This window comes from Hordeum vulgare, chromosome 6H, assembly GCF_904849725.1.
Source record: "Hordeum vulgare subsp. vulgare chromosome 6H, MorexV3_pseudomolecules_assembly, whole genome shotgun sequence".
NCBI classification, from domain to species: Eukaryota; Viridiplantae; Streptophyta; class Magnoliopsida; order Poales; family Poaceae; genus Hordeum; species Hordeum vulgare.
In genome coordinates, this window is record NC_058523.1 from 536,582,867 (window position 1) to 536,589,045 (window position 6,179).

The 6,179-nt window shown below is 48.6% G+C and overlaps 1 pseudogene; it reads right to left on the reverse strand.

Annotated features, from left to right (window-relative positions):
• Positions 1 to 2,125: 2,125 nt before the first annotated feature.
• On the reverse strand, positions 2,126 to 2,821 carry LOC123405793 (annotated as a pseudogene).
• Between the last annotated feature and the right edge of the window lie 3,358 nt (positions 2,822 to 6,179).

Genomic DNA, 6,179 nt, shown 5'->3' on the forward strand with positions numbered 1-6,179 from the left:
CTAAGCGTTTTGCAAGCAAGTAACATAGCACAAAATAATAATACAAGCAGACAATTCGGGATTCAACTGTCTTCTTGTTAATAACTCAGAGTACAACACAAATACAATCAAGGTAGTTCCGCTACGGACTACAAAACATGGAAAAAAAGCTATGCTACCCTGCTGCAGCTCCACCTCCCGATCGCCTCCCCTTGATCATGTGGCTCCAGCGTCTTCCCCGAGGTGATATAAGGTGGAGGGAACCCTCCTCCTCCCCTAGGGTTCCCTCTCCTTCTCCCCAGCGCCGCCACCTCCCTCCTTTCTCCTCTTTCGTCTCTGGTAAGTCTCCTGTAGACAGTAGCAGAGAGAAGCAGAGGAGCTTCGCCGCGCCTACGCCGTCCTCCCGTCGTCTCCGGCGCCGGTGGCCATGTCCACGGGCTCGGGGAGACTCCCCGCGGCCCATTCCCACCAGCGTTGAGGTCGAGGGGCGACCACAACGACGGCCAGGAGCGCGCCATCACCTCGGCCCCGAAGTTCCCGTCGTCTTCCTCTACTTCGTCGGCAGCAGCGAACCGCCAACGTCTTCCTTCGAGCGGCTCCTCCTTCTTCCCCCGAGGTGAGCAAGGCCCTCTCTTCCCTTCTCCCTAGTTTGTTCCGACGAGCCGGTTGCAGGTAGCCGTGCCGTGCGTTTGCAGCAAGTGTACGTGCAGTCTGGAGCTTTACGTGGTGCATGCAGTAGCAGTAGCAGTAGGAAGTCGCCCTCCTCGTGGTGCAGCAGCGTAGCGCCTTGATCTCCCCGCGCACAGCAGCGGCAGCAGCAGCAGTGCGGTGCATCGGCGACCTCCCTGTTGCCGGTGCACCTCCGTGTAGTAGCAGTCTCGGTCGAGAGCAGCAGCAGCAGTTCGTGTGCGTGGTGGTTTCGGCGTTGCAGGGTAGCAGGGCTCCCTCCCCGCATAGCCGTCGGGTAGTAGCAGGCTTGCAACAGCAGCAGGTTCAGCTCCGGCCATCTCTCTGTCGCTGGCGCCTGTCAGCTACCGTGGTCGCGACTGTCTGCAGCAGTAGTTATCTTGTTCGCGTCCCTCCTTTGTCAGTAACCATGTCGTAGCGCAGTGGTATAGCAGGTGTTTGTCTTAGAGAGGGTGTGGGTTTGAATCCCAGCTCGCCCCCTTTTTAATTCCTGCTTCTTGGCATAGTGGCATGCAATAGCTGCACTTGCTATATAACTTGATCTTTCCCTTGTTGCTGTCGAACTAGAGACTGCAGTAGAGTGGTAATGTTGTTGGGGGTGCTAGCAGAGGGTGCAGGGTTCAATTCCCCTCACCCCCTTTTATTTTTTGCTGTTGTTGTTTCCCTTGTTGTTTTCTCTTGTATTGCTAGATGTGATGCCATGTTATTGCTACATCATGTGGCAGTTATTTTTTTCCTCCTCTCTGTTGCAACTTGTGTAGCCTAGTATATTTTGGTGATGGTCATATATGTAGTGTGTGTGTGGTGCTTCCCTTGTAGAGAAGTATGTGTAGGTGGCTTGATATATACTTGCTTATGAGGCTAGATATATGGCAGATTGTGTGTGTGTGGTGTTGCACACCATGTGGTGGTGCTAGTGTATGTATGCATGTGTGTGTAAGTGTCATATGCATGTGTTAGCATTCTTTTGTGTTGCTAGCATGTGTAGGTGGTGTGGTTTCTACTAGATGACATGCATATGAGTAGATGTGAGTGTGTGGGAAACAACCCCATTTGCAACTTGTGCACCTCCTCATGTTTAATATGAGAGAGGGCATGATGTTTGTGTGTGTGGGTGACATAGTGAGAGAAGCATTGGTGTGTTGATGTGCATGACACAAACATGGGGTTCAAACCCCCATGTCACTTTGTCATTGTGCACGTGAACTCTACCTTTGTAGTTGTTGTCTTAGAAGAGTACTTTATGTAGTTGCATATTCAGATTTGTTGCAAGTTTGATCTTTGATTCCATGGAATAGATGGAGCCCAAGGGCATGAGTTTTTGTGTGATGGTAGTAGGGGTTTTGCTCTACACTATAGTGGTGTCAATTATCACTTAGTGTTATGTGTGTGCAAACTATGCCTAGACAAAGTGGGCATGTGGCTGAAAAATTCCAGATTAGTGAACTCTGAAATTTCACTAAGTCACCGCTGCCTCGTTCTTGATCACCCGGTTCCCCTTGCGCGAGCAGCCCCAGCCTCAGTCGACACGGTTGTTGCTGCTGCGGCGGCTGCTGGGGCTCCGGCCTGCTGTTGTCGTCCTTGTAGGCCCCGAGGAGGAAGTTGTGGAAGTCTACAAAGGTCTGGTTGTCTCGTGTCCGAGTCGGCTCGACGGCGAGGATGTCGTGGAAGTGCGTCCCAACGATGACACCCGGGAAGTAGTGCGTGCGCTTGTCGTGTAGGAGGTTGATCACGTGGTGGTCCGAGAGCCCGACACGAGCTCCCCGAACGTGTCGACCCACCATGGTTTGTACGCGAGAACAGCGAGGACCACGCGACGTCGGAGGTGCTGCACCGTGAGCCACGCCGGTAGGAACCCGTCGTTGAACGCGTGGAACATGCTCCCTGTGTACCCGCCCGCCGTCATCACCAGCGCCGGGGCATCGTGGCGCACGTCGCACTGGTGCGCGTCGGCCTCGTCCGGCCGTGCCGCGCGGATGCGCATCTCGTGGATGTAGGGCCGCATCAGCTCTTCCTTCTCCGCCACGGTGGCTTTGGGGCTGGCATTGGCGTTGGGCGTCTCGAAGAGCAGGAACGACAGGGACGCTGCGTCCGTGCGCACGTCGTCGGCCATGAAGCACACATCGGTGTCCGTCGCCAGCGCCGCCCCCGCAGGGGATTAAACTCGACTACAACCGGGAAGGTTAGTTAGAGGGGATCGTGCGTGGGTGAGTTGGAGAGATGGCTCGTGGCGGCTATTTTAGGGTTGCTTTTTTTTCTTTCTTTCTGTGGTGAATGGAGGAGCGATGGTAGGATGGTGCGATCGTGGCTAGCGTGACCCGGTCTTTTTTTTATCGATGCTTATCGTGGGTGAAGGAAGAGGTCGAACCATCTATCACGAGGTAGAGGGTTTCCTGTGAACCGCTTTTGTTCTATATTAAATCGGTTGGTTTTTGGAGGGATAAAAAAATCGGTGGTACTGCTAGCGGTGGCAGTGCTAGCAAGGGGGGATCGGTCGTGGTCGAACCATCACGACAGACAGGAGATCCCCCTTTAATAGTAGAGATGTAAAAGTGGTAACCCCACTTGTGCTTAAACGACGAGTATGACCTGTGATCAAGTATTCTTGCTTGGCTTCTAAGTCAATATACTCATATATAGATGACTTCATCATCACCAAAATGCTTGGTAGATACTAGAGTGTTTGTGCATGTTCACCATGTTTCATTTGACATCTTATTGTGTGAGCATGTTGGTATGCATATTTTTCCCATTTGAGGCTATCTAATTGTTGTTATTTGGCTTTCTATTTTATTTGTCCAATTGGATATACAAGAATGCCTAAGTACCTCTCTATAGCTATTTATGCTTTCTCGTCTCAAATTCTATTCATGCTACATCACAAATTTTTAGCAAGCACTCTAGGGACACTCTATGTGAGGAGCACTTGGAGATCTGCCTCGACAAGGGCTAAATTCCAAAACCTCCCAAATTACATCTCGGTGTGACCAACCTCAAAATCTCAGTGCACCGAAGCTTAGAGTTGATCAGGTTTTCTTATCTCGGTACCACTGAGTTGTCATTTTCGGCCTCACCGAGTTTCACTGTCTGCTCATTGTCATGGAACTCGGTGGCACCGAAAATTCCATCTTGGTGTCATCGACAGCCAAGGGGTATATATATAGTCAGTGGACCCGATGTATGAAACAACCTCCTCAAAAGTCACCTCCCGCACCTCCTCGTTGTCGTGCTCAAGTCCACAGGACATCGCTTTGACTTTCTCGTGCGCCCTCGCCGCCAGAGTCTTCACCATTGACGGTAATCTTCACCGTCGTTGTCGCCGTAGCGGATCCGTCACCAAGCTAGGGTATGGATCTGGCCCCTCTTTGCGCTCCTATTTCTGATTCTTGTGCAAATAGGCTTTGATGGATTCTGTCCATGATTGCAAAATTCCTATCCAGTAGATAAATCTCGTAGAATAGAGAACGATGGAAAACTTAGGATTAGTCGTCCGCAAAACTGAATCGCGGTGTTACCGAGTCAGAAAAGTTGGTATTACTGATTTTGTTTTAGGGTTATTGAGAACGTTCTTGGTGGAACAGAGTTTTCCTTTTCGGTGAAACCGAAAAGGGTTGCCAAGTTTCTATTGATGAGAGCGTCAGTCTCAGTGGCTCCGGAAATTTTGACTTAGTGGAACCAAAATCCCTTTTTGCTGAATGTTAAACCTAATTTTGCAGAGTTCAAATATTTGCAAAACTTATGAATTTTGTGATGCTTATCTTTTCCAGCTCTTCTAAATATTTCCATAGAGTCTGCTTGTCTGTTTGGCTTTTTGACAGTATGTTAGGATCACCGGATAGTCAAAACAACTTCAGTGAGCCCAGTGCTAACACAGATTTAGGCACTAGTCCACAGAGGACGGATTTTGACCCAGGAACATCTAGCTCCCATTGCTTGCCCAAGGCATCTACCAAGTCCACGAAGAAGCTAAATTCAGATGAAGAAGATGCTGGTTTTATCCCAAAGGAGATTTCTTCTCAGAAGCAGAAAGAGAAGATCATAGTCAAGAAGACTGTGAGGAAGGAGTATGCCAGACTTGCTGATATGAAAGCCCCAGAGGCTAGGCTTGCTAAGAAGTGAGGTCAGAAAAGAGCTAGAAAGAGAGTAGTGTGTGTTCTTGGAAGGCCAACTTCTATGTATGAGGACCCAACAGAAGCTGCTGAGGAGGAGGAGGACGAAATTTCAGTTGATGTCCCTCCTGCTAAGAAGAAGAAGCTTATGGTTGATGTTATGCCAAAGAAGTCTGCGCCCAAGTCTTCAGCTCCTAAGAAGCCTGTAGCTCCCAAGAGGACTACCAGGGACATTCCTGCAGCTGAGAAAAACAAAGGTTGTGCATCACGAGAATTTGCTACAGAGGAGGAAGGAGATGGACCTGCGCTAATGAAGCTAAGATCTCATATGTCATTGCACAATGCTGCTCATCCAGTTCTTGATGATATGAAGAAGAGAAGGGATCAAGGATTGAGAAAGTGGAGTCTGATGATCCATATGCTATCCAGAGAAGGACTTCTTTTGACCCTCATTTTCACACTAAGGAGCAACAAGATTTCTATGAGACCGTGTTGATTGACAAGATTCCTGCAGTCGGTGACATGCGATATGTTGATTTAGAATATATCAAGGCCAATGAGGATTATTTTCCCCATGTGAGAGAAAATTTCAAGCTAATTGACATAGAAGATTTTGTTGGCAAAGAGATGACTGCCTGAAACGATGATATGATCATGCAATTCTATTTAACTGCTCATTTTATGCTGATGTAAGGATTGTTTGGATGACAGAAGGTCACCGATATGAGTCTACCGTCGATGAGTGGGACACTATCATTGGTGTCCCAAAGGCACAAGAGGGAGACTTGGATGTGTACTCAGAATCCAAGATGAATCATAACTTCATGTCAAATATGTACAATCCAGTGCCCCATAAGTATGTGCAAACGCACAAGTTCAACTCTGTCTACTTGTAGAGGGTGGTGCTTCATAGATTGGTTAGGTGTCGCTTGATAGCCTCCTACTTCGTGTTGTCGAGTTGAACCAAAAAGTTTGTACATGCAATAAGATCGCCTACTTCGTAAAGATCTACTATGAGTGAGGCTAGTCCTGTGTGGACGTAAGCCATGGTGGAATAGACAAGGCCACTTCTTCATGGACCCCTTGTGGGTGAAGCCCTCCGTGGACTCTCGCACCGTTACCCTCCGTGGGTTGAAGTCTCCACTAATGTGGACGCACGATATCACCACCTATCGGAACCACGCCAAAAATCCCCGTGTCAACCTTTGCGTTTGATATTCCTACCCTACCCTCTACAATTAGATGTGCATGTGCATGATGAACTTGACTAGTCATAATTGCTAAAACTGACCCTCAACTAAAATTAGGAAAAAACTAAGTTTTTATTTTATCAAGTAGTCTAATCACCCTCTCTAAACATACTTCGGATCCTACACCAAATGATAACGTCGATATGTGTGGCAT